The 19,759-nt window shown below is 49.3% G+C and overlaps 1 protein-coding gene across 4 annotated transcripts in view; it reads left to right on the forward strand.

The window, feature by feature from the left end:
- Positions 1–19,759, forward strand: part of ACTN4 (actinin alpha 4) — a 73,318-nt gene that overhangs the window by 765 nt on the left and 52,794 nt on the right. The window lies entirely within an intron of this gene.

The following is a 19,759-nucleotide window of genomic DNA, read 5'->3' on the forward strand; positions in this document are numbered from 1 at the left end:
AAGGGGATGAAGATTCTGGAAGTCTGAAGATGGAGTAGGGGTACCAAGGAAGGGATTATGAAGTCTGAAGAGTAGTGGGAGGACTGGGGAGATGGAAGGAGGAGAGGGGCTGAGGAAAGAAGTGGGTGTGAAAGGACCCGGAGCTTGGGGGGTGAGGACGGGGAGGGCTGCTAAGGAGTTCCGGGACTCCGGGTCTGAAGGGAGAAGTTAGGGAGCTGCGAATAAGAGGTTTTGAAGGGGGTGAGTTTTATTTGGGGTGTGCTGTTCTACAGGGAAGAGGAGAAGATTGGGCGATAGGAAGAAGAAGAGGAATTGATGAGGCCGAGACCTCACTGATGAGGAGAGGCCGAAGGGGGGATACAGAGAGTATCTGGAGTGTTTTGAGGAGGGGTTCTGAAGAACTGATGGAACGTAGACAAAGCTCAGCAAAGGGTTGGCGGCGCCGGAGGCTAAGGTAGCCTGGACAAGGTGAGGATGGCGGGAGAGAATGAGCGGAATGGCGGATGGTGGGAGGGAGGTTAGAGTAGTAATGAAAGTCTCATTAGAAAGGGAGTGTGTGATGGATAGGCTGAGAAAGGAATCTGGGGGTGGGGGCTTCTGGACATGCAGTCCCGGGACTGGAGAGAGTGTGTGTGTTGTGAAGGGAGAATAAATTGTTTGGGGAGGAAGAGGTGAGAGTGTCCAGAAGAATTGTGTCTTTTGGGGGTGGTGGTGAAGAGCTCTTTCTAAAGCAGGGTCTGTTTTCAGGTGGCACGTTGGGGTGTTGAAGCAATTTGCGGGGTGGGGGGGACCCACGGTGGGGAAAGGGAGATCAGAAGGAGTGGGAGGCCCAGAGAAGGTGGTGTGTGTGTGTGTGTGTGTGTGTGTGTAATCCAGGGTGGTTGAGAGGGGAGAGCTCCAAGCTGATAGAAGAGAGGGTTTGAGTGTGTGCAGCAAGAGCTAAAGAAAGGAGGGTGTTGAGTGGGTGTGTGTGTCGGGAGGGGGCTGTTTAAAAGTGTTGTGCGTGAAGAGGGTGGGAAGTACTTGCACTTAGAGGTGTTTAATATGTTCTGGAGATCGGAATTTTCTTCCTAGGTTTGTTGTCAGCTCTGTGGCCTGGAGCAAGACCCTTGATCTCAGGGCAGTTCTGTCATCTGTGAAATGAGGAGGGGTCGAAGGGGTCCCTTCTGTGATTCTACAAGGACAGATGTGTGTGGTGTTGGGACTTCGGGAGGGTAGCTTTGGTGGAGCTTCCTCAGGATCATGGGGGCCAACTCAGGCAAGGGGCTTGAGTGGCAAGTGTGGCTGGAAGCCTCTTGAGGGTGTGAGTTGGTGCTTTGGGGGCTCTGTGCAGGCAGCCCGGGTTGGAGGGGAAAGGGTGAAGGGAGCAGCTGTTCCAGGCAGCCTGGGGTGGAGCCTGGCATGACCTTGGGTAAATTACCAACCTCTGCTTGAATTTCCTCATCAGTAGTTGGGGGGGGTGGGGGGTGGGTGGCGGCTTGATGGTGGTGTCCTTATCTGTTGCCCCACCTACCTCCGGGTGGGCAGGTTGAGATAATCTGACATAAAATTCTTTTTAAGGGGAGAGACCTAGCCTGCAGTCTCAACTGCAATTTATTGCCGGAGGCAGTGCCGGGCTGGAAAAGGTTAAGAGTTGCCAAGAGACTTGGAAAGTTGGGAGGGGAACAGGGGGCCACGGGGTTGTCTCTGAGCATGTCTGGGATCTGTCTTCTCCAGCTCCAGGTGCTTGGGGAGAATGAGCTTCGGAACATTTTTACTCAGGTGGTGGGAGTGGGGACCTTCCCTTTCCCTCCCTTCCTGACTTCTACGACTCCCAGAGTGACTCCCTTTGCTAGCTCACTTCCACTCCCTTCTGGGAGTTAGGGTGTGTGCTCCTTCGTGGTTATAGTCTCCCTTGCACGCTGGGTGAGGCTGAGGCACCATTCAGGCCTGGGCGGGACTCCCTAGGGGACTCACCGGAACCCCTAGGCCTTGCTGCTGTTGTATCATCCTCCCTCCTCCCTTCCACAAGGACCAGGCAAGGTTCAGGGAAAGGGTGGCTCACAGCCCCTCTAATACTAGCTGTTTTAGATTCTCAATAAGGGGCAGATTCTAGTGTGTCCTGCTTTATACAACTGTGACAAATATTTACACATAGCTGTACTTTGGGGGGGAATATCGCTTCACTGCTGTGCACCTACCTATTATGGGGTGGGGATCCTTTCTGAAGTGGGAGAAGGAGTAATGGAAAGGAATATATACACAAGTTTGTGCTGTTGTCTTCCTTCTAAGAGGAACCCCCCACCCCCATTCCCCCCAGACAGGCTGGCTGGGTTTTTCTGCACTGCAGTGTCACTTTAGTGAATGACAGATTGCCCTTCTTGCCCCTCCAAGGCTGAGCCACTGGTCACAGGGAGAGTGGCAGTACTGTGAGTGTCCTGTGCGTACTCTCATACCCTAAAAATCATTATCCAGGATAGCTGTAGGCCCTTAAAGCGTGTGGAATTGAATTCTTCTAGGAATTAAGCGAGGTTTGGCCCAAGTCAGGGTGCGTGTGATTCCTGGTGGTTCTCACTTCTACCTGAAGCCCTTCTAAGGACCCTTGTAACCAAGGCATTACCTGATAAGTAGCTTATGCAACAGTTCTGATCTGGGAAGTCTCTACGTGTTTTCTCCAGGGGTGTGGGGGAAGGACTGGTCTGGCCTTTGAGCAAATTCTTGAGCAATTATAGCTCTGGGTCAGAGTTCTCTCTCCCAGTTTCTGAAAGGGGCCTGGGTAGCCTTTCCCCCCCTGTTCTGCTGGACAGCTGAGGTCACTTGATAGCTGATCTAGAACTTCTCATCACAGCAAGAGGAATTGCCTCCTTTGCTAAGGTTGCCTGTTCATTGAAACATCACTGCTTACAGGGCCTCAGTGTTTAGACCCTGACCTTTGGCTCGGGCTCTATTAGATTTGAGTTAATTATTTGAAAGTTCTGATGGTGTCTTGTTTTTCTCCAAGTAGGGTTTGTTGTTTTTTTTTTTTTCCTTAGGCTGATGATAGAGACCTCAAAGTAGCCATCTGTTATTTTGTTCCATTACTCTAATTGCTTCCCTCTTAGGATCTGGCTAAGACTAGCAGATCCTTAGCAGTTTTAAAAACTGAATAAGTTACATACCGAAAACAAAAACAAAAACCAAAAAACCTAAACTCAATTGTCATCTAGAATTAAAGACTAAATATGTGAGGGCGGCAGGTATCCTGTTTGCCTTCTTGGGAGAGGGGTAGGGGAAACTATCAGCTGCTAGCCTCTGTCCTCCCCCCCACCTCATGTGTTTTAAGAACAGGGCTTTTCTGATGACTGCGGAAGAGATGAGATGTGGGAGGATGGCCTGGGAGTACAGCGCCCCTTGTACTCACTCACACTCACTCAGCTGAGAGTTGAAATCCGGTTGGTGCCATGGAGTGGCGCCTGTTGCTTCATCTGATTCCTTGCGCTCCAGGGCGTGGGCCCAGGATTGCCCTCTGCCTTTTGAAACACCCTCCCTGAGACCAACAAGGAGGCTGCTTTGGCAGCCGGGAGCTGACTCACTCTCCAGTTGGAACTGGTGCTAAATGGTCTCCTTTAATGGCAGCCGATTGCCTGGCCTAGAGTGGGATGCCTTGTGGGAAAAGTTTGGTGAAAGTGTTGGAGGAAAACAACCCTGGAAATGAGGGTGGGGTTTTAAGATCCAGGTGCTGCTGGTGCTATTAAACTCCTGAGATGCAGTCCGGGAGGTCAGTTAAAATGTAGGCTTGCACTCTCAAAATGTCCTCTTAATCAGATGTCAGGGGAGCAGGGACAAGTCTGGATTCCAATCTTAAGCCTCTGGGGTGGGGAGTTCTGCCGCTTAAACATATATTCCAGTCACGGCTGACTTTGGCCAGACAGCACCCTTCTACAGCGTTAACTGAGCGAGTAGTACAAGTTATTTGGCAGTGCTGGTCTAGCAGATGACAGCGAAGAGAATGGAGCCAGAAAGGAATTGATTTGGGGAAGGCTCAAGGAATTTCTGAGACTGTTGAGATGAACGCTTTTGGCTTTTGCCATATTGATTTATAGTGTGCTGGGAATTGTACAAGCCTTTGACCAGATCTTAGGGTTGTTCTTTAAAAAAAAACAATTCCTTTGCTCTTATTTTTGGGGGAGGGGAGCCGGAAAGGGCAAAAATAAGGAACAGCTGTTTGCTCTGGTATCACTTGCTCATTCAGGTTTTCTGAATGGCTGAATTATCAACATGTTTATCTCTTGTCTGGCATTTGGTATATTCTAGATCAATGGTTTCCCCAGCTTTATCCTTATTTCCTTCACTTAGTGATGTCTGTGTTTTCATCAGTCATGGTCAGTTCCCTTCCGCTGCCTTTATTTACCTATTTATTTTACAGAATAGCAAACGCACTCACGTTACCTTGTTTAAGTCTCCCTTCCCCCCCTTTTCTTTTTTCATGGAAATAGGAGGCAAGTGATAGCAAGTTGGTAATTCAATGGCAGTGGTAATTGAAACACTGACCTACTAAAAGGTGGGTGGAAGCTTCTACTTACTTGAGCAGCTACAAATCCTGTCATCCAGGGAGGTTTGAAAGAAGCCTTTATGTCCTGGGTAGTTTGAGAGCTCAAAATCAGTCTCCTTTAGGATGAGGTTAAACTTTGAAACATCAAAGCATCAAGCGCAATTATAAGGAAACTTAGTTTTACAGTGTTGCCTGTCTAGACGCCAGAAGTTGTTATAAAGTGTCTGAAAGTGGCACAAGTAACACTTGCTTTTCTTCAGGAACGTTTATGAGTTACATTTTAGTCAGTAACCCAGGTATCAGGGAGTGTAGGGTTCAGTGAGTTAAGAGAAACAGAATCATTTAAAATTCCAGCCTCCCTTTAAAGAGTGATCTTATTGGGAGGAAAAATTAACCCGCGGCTGGGAGGAGGATCCCGCCTCCTCCAGAAAGTGAAAACTCTGCATACATTTAACTGGCAAGAGTGACCTTTATCAGTGCTTGGGAAGTTTTGTCCAAGAAGCGGTCTCCCTGGGATTATAAAAATCCCAGAGGCATTTGTCTTGGTGTTGTGCCTTTTTTGGTTGTGTTGTTCTTTCATGTCCCTCCCCCTCCCCTTTCCCTCGTAAACAACAGATGCATTAACTTGGAATGTCCACGGAAAGTCTTTAAAAGCTGGTTGGTGTAACTTGGTTGCCTTCTCTTTACTCCGAGCAGGAGTTACTCCGGAAGAGGCCAGTGGCCTTTCTTCTTAGATGTAATTTACTGAAGTGGTATCTAAAAGTGAGTGAATAGAGCTGACTTGGGATTTGCTATTTGCCACCTGTTTCTGTACTGGCTCCTGCCTTCCTGGAGTGGGATGAGCCCCATCTCCCCAAGAGCGAGGGACCATCCTGTGTTTCCAGAAGGGACAGTGGTTCTCCAGCCAGAGCAGCCCTCCTCACCCCCAACCCACGCTTGTCTCCGTATTTCCTAAACTTCAGTCATTTGTGATTTTTCCTTAGGCACTTTTGCTTTTATATACTTAATAATATTCTTTCAAGTCAATTTGCCCTTTTAAAAAAATAAATTATTTATTTATTGGCTGCATTGGGTCTTTGTTGCTGTGTGTGGGCTTTCTCTAGCTGCAGTGAGCATGGGCTTCTCATTGCTGTGCGGAGCACGGGCTCTAGGCGCACGGGCTTCAGTAGTTGCAGCATGCAGTCTCAGTAGTTGCAGCATGTGGGCTCAGTAGTTGTGGCTCGCGGGCTCTAGAGCGCAGTCTCAGTAGTTCTGGTGCACAGGCTTAGTTGCTCCGCGGCATGTGGGATCTTCCCGGACCAGGGCTCGAACCCATGTCCCCTGCATTGGCAGGCGGATTCTTAACCACTGCGCCACCAGGTAAGTCCCTGCCTTTTCTAACTTAAGTTTTAAAGGGGAAATTTATATGAGTATTGCAAATGGAAAACCTAGCTTCCCTGGCCGTAAATAGAAGGAAACTGCAAAAGTAAACAGGCTGAAAACAAAACAGTGCTGTTAAGTTCTAGCTAGGTACTATTGCTGCTGCAGGCTCTGGGCCTGAGGCATGCTCCCTTTGTTGTTGAAAGGAGATTGGCAAGTGTTGGTGAGGTGTTAGAGACCCAGCGTACCAAACAGAGACTTTCTCTTTGATCAGAAGGTTTTCAAGAGAATCAAGGGGAATAACCTTCTCGCTGTTGTTCAAGGTTTAATGGAGAGTGTGGGTAACCCTTAAAATCTCCCATGTGTGCGTGCCGCACTTGGAAAAAACTTTATCTCACTTGACCCTGAAACATTCCGCGAATGGGAATGGCGGGGCAGAGTGACTTACCCAGGAACACACAGCCCATCCTGCTTGCCCGGCATCCCACTGTACTACCCTTGAGCAGGAGTGGATGGCACTGGGTTTATCTCTGCATTCAAATGTTAAGATTTCTTGGGTTCTGGTTTTTTTTTTAAGTAGCTAGGGCCATGTTCTAAATACAAGAATTGTGGGTTTATCCCTTGCTACTCACATCGCTTTTTCTTTTTAAGGCTCCAGCTTTCTAACACTTATACGCTTAAAGTTTGGCTGCTCCCATGAATAAACCACCCTGCTACCCTGTCTGGGTTTGCATCCTAGATTCAGAAAGGAAAGCAGTGCCCTCCTGCCAAGTTAAGAAGGGCTGATTTAAATGTTTTGCTTCCAGATATCAGAGCAGAACAGATTCTTTGTCTCCTATGGAACTATAGACATGGGGCAGAAGTAGTTGGAAGGGGCAGTTACAACTCCGCAGAACACAGTGAAGTCATCTCGGGGAATATCATTGACAGTGCTGAAATGATTGAATGGGATGCTAGAACACCATCAATACAACGGCATTTGTGTCTTCAGCTTTGGGCAGGAATAAAGAAGACATTGTGGTTTGTTTTATGCTTTTTAAAGTTTTCCCCCCAAAGATGTGGGGCTGAGTGATGTCTTGTTACTGGCTTTCTAGTGGGTTTTTCTTTTCATCTTTTTCGCCCTCCCTGATGGCTGTCGAGAGTGGGTGGAAGCCACAGTCTAGGTGGATGGGAGGCAGTGCGGAAGGCAGGCAGTACGCCTTCCTCCTTGTTCTCCACACGTGAAGGGAACACATTTGGTTTTTTAATCTCCAAAGAGCCCAGGATGAAGGGTTTCCATATCTTACCTCCTGACCAGTAAGGACTCTGATTCCAGCTCCAAGAATGTCTTAATTAGCAGCCATCCAGGATGGGGGCACTGCAGGAAGCCAAAGAAATGCATTTCTTCTTTTTCCTTTCTTTCTTTTTTTAATATACACTTCATTTCAATGGCAGAGAAGGCCAGTTTGAGGTTAGGAGAAACATCACAGGAGGAAGCTTGAAAGGGATTGAACAACCAGCCACCACGCTGGGAGGTTGCTTGAGGGGGTGTCACTCCAGGAGGGTTTGTGGGTCTTCAGCTTGCGTTCTTGAAAAGACAGGCTTCCCTTTACCAAGCCCCGAGGGGCAGTGCTGGAAGCCGGCTTCGGTCAGTGTCACCAGTGTCACCGGCCTCGGTATGCGCGTGTGCAACCATCAACGCATCAGTGCTCTATGATCAGTCTAAATCAGGGTGTGGGTAAAAGGTATTTAGTTGATGTCGCCGTGGAAACTGAGTTGCTTACTGTTTTGGGGATGTGGCGCCGTACTAGAGGCAGCACCAGTGGTGGAATGTTGGGCTGCTGGGCAGAAATAGGCCGCTGCCAGCCAGTCTCGCAGAAGATATCCACGTGAGTGGTGGCCACGCTGGGGAGGGGGACGAGGGGCCTCTGTTCCCTGGCGCAGGAGCCAGGCCAGCCCGTTTTATTGTTTTATCGATGAGGGGGTGTGTATTTGCGCAAGAGAGAGAGAGAGAGAGAGAGAGGGAGAGAAGAACAAGAGTACACCATGAAAGCCGCCGTTGGCTTTGTGGCTGGGATGTGTGCTATTTCTCTAGGCATTTAGAGTTGGAATTTCAGCTATGTGACTTCTTAATAGCAGGGCAAAATGTGCCTGCATCTTTTCCCTGTTTTCGCAAACACTGACAAATTAAAAAGAACTCTAAAGTTTCCAGCAAATCCCAAGCACAGTTCATTCCGTGATAACATTTTTTTAAAAATCCACATCCTTCCTACTCCAACTCTGACAATAAATAAACCTTTTTCTCCCTATCATCCCCCCCTTCCCTCCCCCCCCCCCCCCCCGACTTTAAGGAAATGAGTATCTTTACATTAAACTCTGTGTCTGATGAAAATATTAAATGCTTCTTTGGCTGCTGCTGGCATGGATTATGTTTGGAAGAGTCAGTTTTGTGTTTTGTTTTTTGTTTTTTTAATTTTATAGACTGGTATGATCTTCCAGTTCTGGCCTATGAAATAAGCTCCATTTCAAAATTCAAAATGTCTGGAAGCAGCTGGCTTGCCAGGCTAGTTCAAGGGCGGTCTGATGAATCACCCCTTCTTACAGGCTGTCTGCTAACCAATCCTGGAAGGTGTCCAGCCCGTAAACATCACCAGGATCGTCAGGCAGTTTTTTCTTTGCAGGACGGGGTGTGGGTGGGGGCATCGTTTGAGCTTCACTGCCAAGTCTGGTAGGATTTGACTTTCTGTAAGACAGAAAGGTCTGTATCGAGATGTCTTTTTCAGAGATGTCAGGCCTGTAGTCGCCCGGCACTGTGTCTGCTGGTGGAGTGAGAGGAAATACCTAGACCAGTTGGGGTGGGGGAACCTTCTTAACCGTTTGGGGACGCGAATTTTCCCTTTCCTTTTGTAACTTTCATTAACTCACTGACCCACTGACTCAGGGACAACCCACGGAAGAGAATTCAATCCATTGAAGGCAGTGAACCATTTTAGGCATGACTGTGGTTGACAGATCATGGCCCAAAGCTGTGGAAGGTCAGGGAGCGGCACTCGGCTCCTACCCGCTGCACAGAAACACCCCAGAGATTCAAAGGGAACAAGCTTTGACCATAAAAATACAGGACTCCCAGCTCATTGAGTTCTCTTCGCAGCTACCTTAGACTTGAGAAAGTTCTGGGCCTCCTTAATAAACAGCCACAAGGCAGGCCTTGCCAAATACGGCCAGCTCCAGGGCCACAGGGTTAGCTTAGGAGACAACTTTCTTGCCTAAAAATAAGTGTATGTGCCTATCGAACATTCCAAGCATAGTTTAAACATGAGACTTGTGAGTAGCAGTTCAGGCCTTGTGGGTTCAGTCATGTCAGAGTGTGGGCAGTTGAGGGTCTTTGGGGAGCCTAGCTCCCCACTTTGGGATTGGCCAGTGGCCACCAAGGAAATCAGCTGACCAAATGCAAACCATCTTCCAACTCATTTACGTTCTTTTTCTTATTTTATTTTTTTTATTTCCGGCTGCATTGGGTCTTCGTTGCTGCGTGCCAGCTTCTCATTGCAGTGGCTTCTCTTGCCGCAGAGCACGGGCTCCAGGCACGCGGGCTTCAGTAGTTGTGGCTCGCGGGCTCTAGAGCACAGGATCAGTAGTTGTGGCGCACGGGCTTAGTTGCTCTGTGGCATGTGGGATCCTCCTGGACCAGGGCTCGAACCCATGTCCCCTGCATTGGCAGGCAGATTCTTAACCACTGCGCCACCAGGGAAGTCCTCATTTATGTTCTTGATCCACTCACAGGCTGGTGGGGGAGACAGAGAGCAAGCGTGTAAATGAAACAAGGTAATTTCAGATGGGATTATGCACTATGAATTTAATAATAATAATAACAGCTAGCATATGACTCTGTGCTAGACACTATTCTAAGAGCTTTACGTGGATTGACTCATGTAATCCTGTGAGGTAGGTAGGTGTTGTTACCTTTACAGGACAGGTGCAGAAATGGATCCGTCTAAGTTGAAGTCACTTGCCTAAGTGACAGTGCCAGGATTTGAACCTTTCAAGCCTGCGCTCTCATTTCTACACTACACTAGAGTCTAGTGACTGGGAATGGCCTGGGGAGAGGTCGCTGAGGGGAGGAGGGCAGTGCAGGTACTTTAGATCAAGAGGAAGATCTCTGAAGACATGACATTTTAGCTGTTCCCTAGGGGATGAGAAAGAGGGAGCCAAGAACGCACTGGGAGAAGGCCGTTCCAAGAAGCGGGAATAAAAGTGTGGAGGCCCTGCGGAGCAGAAGGGTCAGAGTGGTCAGAGCAGGGCATGTAGAAAACATGGGCGCAGCCAGGCCTCTTAGAGGTTTGTTGTTGGAAGTGGTGATGAGGCCCAGGTCTGCAAATTCAGTTCTTCTTAGACTCCAGTAGGCCAGGAACCTCATGCTTCCAGAACTCTGGCCCTACAACCCTTTCCCCTCAGGCCCGCTGGACAGGCCAGACCAGAACTGACTTCTAAAGTGGGAACCCCAGGACTGTAGAACATTAAACCGAACAAAAGCTTCAATTATCTCTGTGATCACTGCTGCAGAAGACACCTGTGTTTGATTAAAGTGTTGGTAACTTCTGAATCTGGAGTTTTATGGCACTGTGTACTCATATGGCTTTGTAGTCTCCCTCTTAGCTTAACTTCTACCCCATGAACAAATTCCAGCTCCCTTCAGTCCCATCAGGAGGCTGCTTGATTTACAAAGCATCTTTGGTAAAATGTTGTGTCTCCCTCTTTGAAGTGGCAAGCCCGGAAGCCTGATTTTTTAAACTGGCTCTTCTAGGTCCCCCTTTCTCTGTAAATCTCTTCCGTTTATTCAGTATTTCCGCCTCGTTTCCTTTGGTCAGGTGGGGCTGTAGCTAGGGTGGTTCTGGTTCAGAAAGACAGATGTGCAGGCTGATTCATTCTGAGGCATTCAGCTTTCTGTCTCCCGCTGGAAGCCAGTCCAGGAACGTGGTAGATTTCATTTGGCCCATGGCTCTAGGTTGGAAGGCACACCTTGTCAAACTAGTTGTGTGGCTTTTACTCAGGAAGGGAGGAACGGTGACAGAGCTCTCGGAGCTATTCAGTGGGCACTTCTGACTGCACACGCTGCACCCAGCAAGAAGCGAAGTTCACGGATCATAAAGTGTCCGTTGTGAACATGGGCTGGGATTCTCTGTGCCCTGCCCTAGATGCAATTCAACAGCAAGAATCATGCCTTCTGACAGAATGCAAAGGAGCGAATGAGTATGAAGGTGTCCTGTAATGGCCCGGCCAGCCCAGCTGCTTCAGCTGGCAAGAAGATGGTGAGGTTTCCATTTTCCTGGCAGCATACCCATGTGAACTTGTTAAATCTTTTAAGTAGCTGTACAGGAGGGGAGATGTGTGTGTGTTGTTATCCTTACCTCCTTAAATATAAAAATAAAACTTCCCCTTTGTAAAACTGATTCAGAGTGGGAAGAAAGTCTATGGCGAGTGGAAAACGTGTCCGATTATATTGAGTCCTACCCCACGTTTGGGAGACAGCTGTAAGTTTCCACGGTGGGTGGCTTATTATGCGGTTATGTTGAGCTGAACCTGCTCCAAGCTGTTCCTGCGGATAGAAGAGGCTTTCTTGTGGGGCTGGGGTGGGGGGGAAGCTGTCTCTTTGCACCACACCGGAGAGACTTGGAAGGTCTCTTGAAAGACTTCAGCAGTCGTCACTTGGGTAGCAGAATTAGCGGCCGCTGACCGAAGTGGTTCTGCTTTTTATACCAACCAGCGTCTTGTGTAACATGAGTAGGGGCTTCGCGGGCCCTGGAGTCCAGCACTCGGGTAGAAACATGAGCGCCAGGGCCAGACGACAGCCCTCGCTGGGCCCCTCTGCAGAGCGGAGCTCCGCGCTGAGCCTTTGGGGGGTATGAGAGAAACCGGAGACCCGGCCCATGCCCTCAAGGAGCTTGTGGTGTGGCTGGGGAGAGAGCGGAGCCACACGAGACCTCAGGAGGACACTGAGCGGCCCACGGACAAGCCCACCGCACTCTGTCTGTGTCCCAGGAGAGGAAAGGGGGTGAATAAGGGCAGGTGGGGTCAGTCATGGAAACTTTCATAAAGGAGGTGAGTGTGGCCGCGGGCAGGTTTCTGGGGGCAAGTGTTAGGGGGATCCCATCCCGCATGTGCAGTGTGAACAGGTTCCTTAGCTGCCTCTCATGAGCAGTCCTACCACTTCCTCCCCTCAGAGAGTATTGTCTATGGGGAGTTTCCCAGTTGAGGCACCATGTTCAGTATGTCTTAGCCATGCCGTGGAACTTCTGAATTGGAGGACCCCAGGTTCTGAATCCGTATCCATTCGCAGGTCCTGTCGCTTTCAGGGCTCTAGGGGGCAGGCCAGACCCTTCCCCAGGTGGGCAGCTGCTCTGACTAATCCTTGTGAGGCATTTGCTTTCAGCTTGCTGATGGTCCCTTTAGAGTAAGTGCAGGCTTCAGAAAAAGAGGAGCAGAGAGAGACCCCCTTCTTACGTCCAAGGGTTTCTTCAAGCCTGTGCCTTACGGCCCCTCTGGGTATGTGATGCTGGCCACTGCCTCCCAGTCTAGATGACGCTCAAAGCTGGGAATGGCGATTCTGTGTTGATCGTGGAAATGGACGGGGTTGAGTCCCGGCAGGCTGGCAGGTTCGGTGTGCCACAGTAAACACGCTATCCCTGGATGAGGGTAGCCTCCAAGTGTTCTGTCCTGAGAGTTTATTCTTGCCTGCCAAGCGCAGCTTCCAGGTGCTATTCTTTTCTTAAAATAAATGCCTTAGACTGGCTCGTGGAACTTAAGAGTTCCCATCCCAAGAAACACTCAAGTCTGTTTTAAAAAAAAAAAAAAAGAAACCTCCTCATTCGGATGCTCATGACCAAATGTGTGACTCAAATACTGCAGTGCCCTTGATTTGCTTTCCCAAAATTGACATACTGGAGTTGCACTCTGGCCCCACCATGAGATAAGGTTGGGGTAGCTGGCCCGTGCCTCTTTCTTTGTATGGTTTCAGTTTGGGCTTTTTCTCCCTTCAGAGGATGCTTGAGAGCCGTGACAGCACAGCTCATGCAAATCTGAAATCATCCAGTAGAACCTGGCCTCCATCTCTTAGACTGCCCGGGATCAGTAGGTTTGCCATGGAAGGATTTGGTGGGGTTGCAGGTGTCGCCTGGAATGAGCCAGTCTGTGTAGCTTGGGCACTGAAGCACTGCTTCTGCCATTGAGAGCTGCAGGATATGAGTACAGCCAGTTTCTGTTGCCTTTTCCAGCTTGTGATGGCTTCCAGTCAGGGTCTGCCTTAATCCTTAAGAGGTGCCTCTTTCCCCGCTTTTGAAAGGCAGAGATGGGAGGGAGGTGGACTTTCTTCCAGGAGAGAACCCGTGGCTCACTAGTTGCAGTTGGGGAATGCATTGCTCTACCCACGCTTTGGGAGAGGTTTCTGGGGGAGACGTTGAAGAATATTCAGGATCAGAATGTTTGTTGCATGAACCCAGGCTCTGGGAGGAGATGCCTGCTCAGCCGGTGGGTGAGCCGATAGCACCCAGCCTGCCCACCAGACGATAGGAGACGGCTCAGTTGTCACTGGGATCCAGGCTGTCTCCTGGCTCAAGCAGCTGCAACCCGGGAGGGGGTGTTGAGAGCGCTGAAGCTCCTGTGGGAGGGCGCTTCTGGCCACAGAACCAGGAGGTAGTGAGAGGTGTGGGGTGGGGAGATGGTCAGATCACAGCCTTTAGAGGGAGACAGAACTGGGTTCCGCACCCATCTCCTCCACCTGCTGGCTGCGTGACTGTGGGCAGGTGACAGGGGTTAAGCCTCGTTGTCCTCCTTTGAAAAGGGCCATCATCCTACCTCACAGGACGATTCTAAGATTAAACAAGAGAAATAGTGTGTATGAAGCACTTGGCCCAGTGCGTGGCACGTTGTCAGTGCTCAGTAAATGCAGCTTCTCAAAATCCTTTCAGCAGCTCACCATCCTGCATCCAGGTGGGGTCTGCTGCTTGCGTCTCCTCTTTAAAGGAGTTGAAAGGGTCTGCTGAAATGTGCAGCTCAGTGGAAAACCAAAATGTATACCCCATTTCCTAAAGTCCTGCCCCAGAGAGCTCTGAACCCTAAACCCGGCCAGCGGCTTCAAAGCAGCATCCACTGTCAAGTGGCAACCCGAATGTGAGATGCAGGTGACATGACGAAGCCCTCTCCCCAGCCTCTGGGTCCGTCTGGGCCTCATTAGCCGGGACGTGGCTTCTTGTTTCTGAGCTGCAAGCCCTAAACAGTTTTGTGTCTGGATGAGCCGTAGGCAGTGGCTTTTTTGTGAGCAACTCAGCTTGTTACTAAGTTTGGAGTCAGCCGAGGGACTCTTCCTCACGTCCGCTTCTTTCCCTGTCCCCTTCCCCCAGAGCAAAAAAAAAAAAAAAAGTCCTTATCAACTCAAGTTAGAAACAACCCACAGCCTCGAGCCAGGCCGCCTTCTCTCAAGTGGTAATGATGTAGAAAGAAGAACGGCCTCCCACTGATAACCCTCAAAATAACTGCCCAGAAACGCTGTGAGACAGGGCCTAGGGGTGTGCAGGAGCCTGTGCTTAGCTGCTGGCCCAGAATATGGGACCTTCCAGAAGGCTTTGCGGAGCCATGCTGCCTCCTTCCCCAGCGCTTCTCACGCCTGCGGCTCCATCCTCTTTTCCGCCGGCCTCCTGCCCCCTCCCCGAGGTCACTTCCTGATGCCATTCCTCAACTTAGCCCCTGTCCCCCCCAAAAGCAATCAAATCCACAACCTAATAAGGCAAAAGAATGAGGAGAATGTCCACCTCCCAGCCTCTCCCCTAACAGGGCGCAGGCCCGAAGCGAATTTGGAAAATGTTACGACAACGGGAAGGACAACTGACTGGTGGGGGGGTGGGGGGGCCCATTTTCTGGAGCTGCCCATTGTCCGCAGCAGGCGGGACCCTGCGGGAGGGCCACCTGGTTTGCGCTTTCCGAATCAGGTGGTTGACACCCCTCTCGCACACAAAAGTGTGTGGAAAGTAACAGCCGAGGGTCAGCCGCACCTGCCGCGCGCCTCGGGGGACGTGAAGCACAACCTGAGAGTCCGCTCGGAGACACCTCCCCTCCATCGCAACTGGGACTCTGCAAATCCAGACACTTTTTGCCTCTGAGATGAGCAGTTTTCTTCCCCTCAACGGTGCCAGGGTTAAATTAGCCCTGGCGTTAATTAAAACTTGTCAACACTTAGAGCCCCAGAAACCTGTCACCCCTCTTACATCGTTATCCTGGACAAATCAACCCTGTCCCGACTCAGTTTCCATTCTCCATTCTCTCCACGGAGAAGGAGGGACAAGCCCCTCTCTGCTGAGCCAGACCTACTTGTTTTGGAAGGTCAAGCTTAGTAATTAACCTGAACGCTTCGGGGAGGGGATGAAGGAGAAGGAACCAGGTCTAGGGATGTGCCAGGTCTTTCAAATCACTAATTATCTGCAGGCATGAGGTCATCCATAAATATATCTAATTCTTTTGCTATAATTAAGGTGCTCATTAAAAGGGCAGGGAAGTTTTATTTTATTTTTTTTAAGGAAAAAACACAAAAAGCCTTTGTTTTGACTTGACAGGATGGCTTAGAACAGGCGGAGGACTCAAGGCACAGGACTAGTTTCCTGCCTTAAGAGCCTTTACAGGAAATTCACTGCAAACAATATTGGTGACCCTGCCAAAGAGGCAAACCTGGGGTGATGTCATTGTTTGAAGCTGTCACCACCAAGCCTGGCCTTGGGGGAGGAGGAGGGTTGGTGGGATTAGAAAAGTGTGTGTGTGTGTGTGTGTGTGTGTGTTTAGTTGTCTCTAAGGGAAGTCAGTTGAAAATCTGGGCAGGAGAGAAATCACAAGTGGGGGGTCTTTGAAATATTCTTAGCTAGGTTCAACTTTCCTTGTTTTTCCAAGTTTAAACAAATTCTCTGTTACTATTTTTGCTCCTCAAAATGCTGTTGCTTTTTCAGACACAGCCTTTTCTGAGCCATTCCTCATTCAGTGCTTTCTTGGGTAACTGGCTCTTACAGTCTGGGATTTGTGGCCCACAAGGCAGGGAGTTAGGCACCAGGTAAATGCTCACTACGGCTTTTCTCAGGACGAGAGTCCGTTGCTAAGAAGTGTGGAAATGGAGACACAGGACTAGGTTAATGTTCCTGTCTCTTGCACAAAACTCATTTTGGAAAACCACCCAATGCCAGCGAGTTGGCATCTGTGAGTTGTTAACCTTCCCATGTGCCTCCAGGAAGCGTCTGTAGCATCTCTGAAAAAAAGGACAAACTTTGCATCTTGTCATTCTTCTTCTGGCTGGAAGTCTAACAGAGAGGCATAAACACAGTCTTAAAATGAAAGCAACAAAAATAAACTCAAACCAGCCCCGCGGGAAGACATTAATGCCAAGTATGCAAGCTGACTTACTATTTATAAGGCAGAAGGCAGTCATAAGGAGATCTAGGCCTGGCTAAGGAGGGTTATGTCTTCTGAGGTGCCTGTTCCTTAGAATTCCAAATAACCCACGGGTGATTCACTCAGATGGGGTGGAAACGCAGTGTCTCATTTCATGCTTTGCACAGTTCAGTCTCTTGCTGAAACTTCTGAAATGCTAATGCAGGATCAGGATACAGTTTAGAGTGCCCCACTGCACCCTCCCCTCCTTAAAAAACATCCTAACAGCTTCAGAAGGAAGTTTGAGGATTGAATAAGAGAGCCATGAGCTTCCTGTGGTTCACATCCTGTGATCTGTTAGTGCTCTTTTTTTTTTTTTCCCCCTCACTCGGCTGACATTTACCCAGACATTCACAGGGTTAGATTTAGAGATACAGCGGGAAAGAAAACCAGCCCAGCTCCTGTCCTCATAGCAGTTCCATTCTGGAGGGGAAGGTGGACGATAGGTTGAATGAGTTTGCAGTCTAACTTAAATAGGCCCATTGACATTGCCTCCCTGGGTTCGGAAAGGATCTTCCCAACGAGCCATATGTGACTAGGAGCTCAGGTGTTCAGGCTACCTCTCTAAGAAATCCACCGCCGGCTGAATCCCGCGTGTTTGGTTCTTGGTGTGCAGTTTCATAAGTTCCCCAGGGCTGAGGAGTCGCCTTGGGATCCAGCTTTTCCTGGAACTATCCTGGCTTAGGACACATTGCTGGAAAGGGCTGACAGACCTAGGCAAGAAGGATGCATCTCCTAGCCAAGGAAACCAGAGTTTGCAGGTGTCCCCCATCAATGGCGTCTCTAGAATTTCTGTGTGGGAAAAGCTTCTGTGGCCCAGTCTGGTCTGGAGTGGGTGAACAGGGGCCTGGTCTAGAAGCCGCAGACCTGCTGTTTTTGCTAAGACGGAGTGTGTATAGGGGGCAGGTGGGGAGGAGCTGGTGGAGATGGTGGTGGGGGTGGTGGCAGGTGCCACAACCATCGCCTGGGGAGATGGTTGCCCGTGGATTGCTCGAGTTGCTGCTCCATTCCGGAGCTGCCTTGTGCACTGAGAGCCACGGTTTTGTGGTAACTACTAGGAAGCTGAGCCCCACGTGGCCTCAGGAAGTTGGTGAGGTTAGTACTGCTTTTTGAGGGGCTGGTGACAGTACCAGCACTGACACCCCATGGGCGTAGCCCCGGGATTTTGTTCTTTGGGGACACTGTGGAAATCGTCTCTTGGAATGCTGGCTTACTTGCTCATTGGGTATCTTGAAGCAAGAGTTGAGGGAAGGGAGGAGAGGTAATAGTTGCAGCCCAGCCAAAAATCTCCAGTGTATAAAACTTTAGTGCTTTTCTGATCTTTCGTGGCAAGAGCTGTTCGCTCTTAGCACCCATTGGAAACTGTTGACAGCTAAAGGGGGTCGTTCCTCCAGGGCCCCTCGGAGCCGATATATCTGGTGTTCCTAACGTTTTCCTGACCATGCCTTTCTTTTCCATTTGTCCCATCTCAGCCTCCCAGCCCCATCATTTGGATAGAGTGCCTGGAAAACATGTCTTCTAGGTCCCCCAGGAAATTTAATGTTTCCACTCGGGGGAGTTGGGGACCACATAACACCCTCTACCCCGACCTGGGGTTTCAGGCTGTATGTGGGCGCATAGGAGATGGTGGGACCCAGGAGGGAGGGTCAAAGGAGGCTGGAAGCTGAGCTGGGGCAGCCCTGCCCTCAGTCCTCTTTCAGGAATAGTGAGGACAGGGCCGGCTCTGTCCTGGCATGTGGCTTGTCACTCCGGGTGGGTGGCCCTGTCATTTGGGCCTTGCTGGAATGGGTGTGAGTGCTCCTGGTTTTCTTCTGGAGCGGAGAGACTGCTGTCTTGGGTTATCGTAGGGCAGGTGACAAAAACCAGTAAAGTAGCCTGGGTGGGGACAGGGGCAGCCACTACTCAGCTTCCGCTGATTGTGGGCCTGGGACTTTATTTTCCAGAAGTTTGGAAATCCAGAGTTTTATGGGGCAATTAATTCAGTTTAAAAAACCCCAAATCTGCAGGCCATACAAAATGGGGCCTATTTGGTCCCCAAAGCTACCCATTTGTGACCTCTGACCTTGAACATTTGCATGGTCTTGATTTTGTCTCTGACTCTCCTTTAGTTTCTTCTTTCCCCTTGACTGGATTGCTGCTGCTTAATCCTCTTACTGGGAGGGAGAAAATCCATTTTCTTTTGCTCCTTGGTGACTGACAGCTCTGATAAACGGTGGTTGAAATGAATGGTGGTAAAAAGGGCCTGCCCTAGCTGGTTTTCCATCTCCGGACTCTTTCCTTTTTCCCATTACTGTAGATAAAAAGAGTTGGCTCCTCAAAATTCCTCTCACCATATACATATTTTTAGGATCTGGCTCCACGTTTCTGTGAACAGAAATAGTGGTAAGTTTTTTTCATTTGTTTTTGTTTTAGAAGGCCCCAAACAACTTCCATACAAAGGCAGCTATTCTGCACACACAATAACCTGGTGAACAATGCCAGCCTTCAAAATGAACTGCCAGTTCAAATTTTGCACCCAAGTGGCAGTTGTGCAGAAATACTCATTTAGGATTGTTCAGCTAAATTTGACTTCTGGAAGATATTGGCAGTCCAGGTCTTGTGAAAGAGATCAGTTCTAAGGTCTGTGTAGACAGAAAAGCCAGAACACAGCACTAATCACTGATGAGAGAGTTGATGGATTTCAGAAAAACGGGATCTACTAGGTGTGCAATAAATTTGTTAACTTTCGGAAAAAAAGAAAAAAAAGACACTTATCCCTGAAAAATTCATGCAGTTTTTTTCCTAAGCTCTAATTAAGTTCCCTGTTTATTGGATTAATGGCCCCACAGAGAAAGATCCTTATCAAACTTTGCATTTGGATCTGTCTGTCTGGGAAAAGCCAGGAAACTCCCCTTAAAGGCATTGCCCTCAACTTTAATTTTTTTGGGCTCCGTTGCCTCCTTGCTGGTTTGAGTATTTCCTGGCTCAATTGTTTTCTCAAGCTGGCCTTGAGTCCTTAGATGTTATTTGTGTGCCTAGAAATAGCTGGAGGAAAAATGGTTGTAATGCTTTGCATTGCTCACTGCCTCTCTGGTGGATGGAAACTCTCTCCGCAAGGGAAAGGGCTTTCCACCCAGGAAAAGAGCTGGGTGGAGAAGACTTCAATCACCCCGCCTGGCCTATCACGTTATTCTAGCAGGGCTCTCACTGTACCATAGTGACTGGGCTGAGAAAGTTTCCAGCTCACCACAGATCGGCCGCCCGAGGTGCGTTAGGGTAGAGACCAAATCGGTAGGAGTTCTCATAAGTGGGCTTCGCTGCTAGCCATATGGACCACCCAGGGGTGTTTGTTACAGGAGGTTCTGTTTTTTTGATCTGTGTTCTTTTTGGTGGATTTGGAATGAATGGAGGAGGAAGGAAATTAATTATGGAGGGGAGGAGAGGTCGGGCAACAGACTGATAAGGAAGAGA

The sequence above is a fragment of the Eschrichtius robustus genome, chromosome 19 (assembly GCF_028021215.1).
Source record: "Eschrichtius robustus isolate mEscRob2 chromosome 19, mEscRob2.pri, whole genome shotgun sequence".
Classification (NCBI taxonomy): domain Eukaryota; kingdom Metazoa; phylum Chordata; class Mammalia; order Artiodactyla; family Eschrichtiidae; genus Eschrichtius; species Eschrichtius robustus.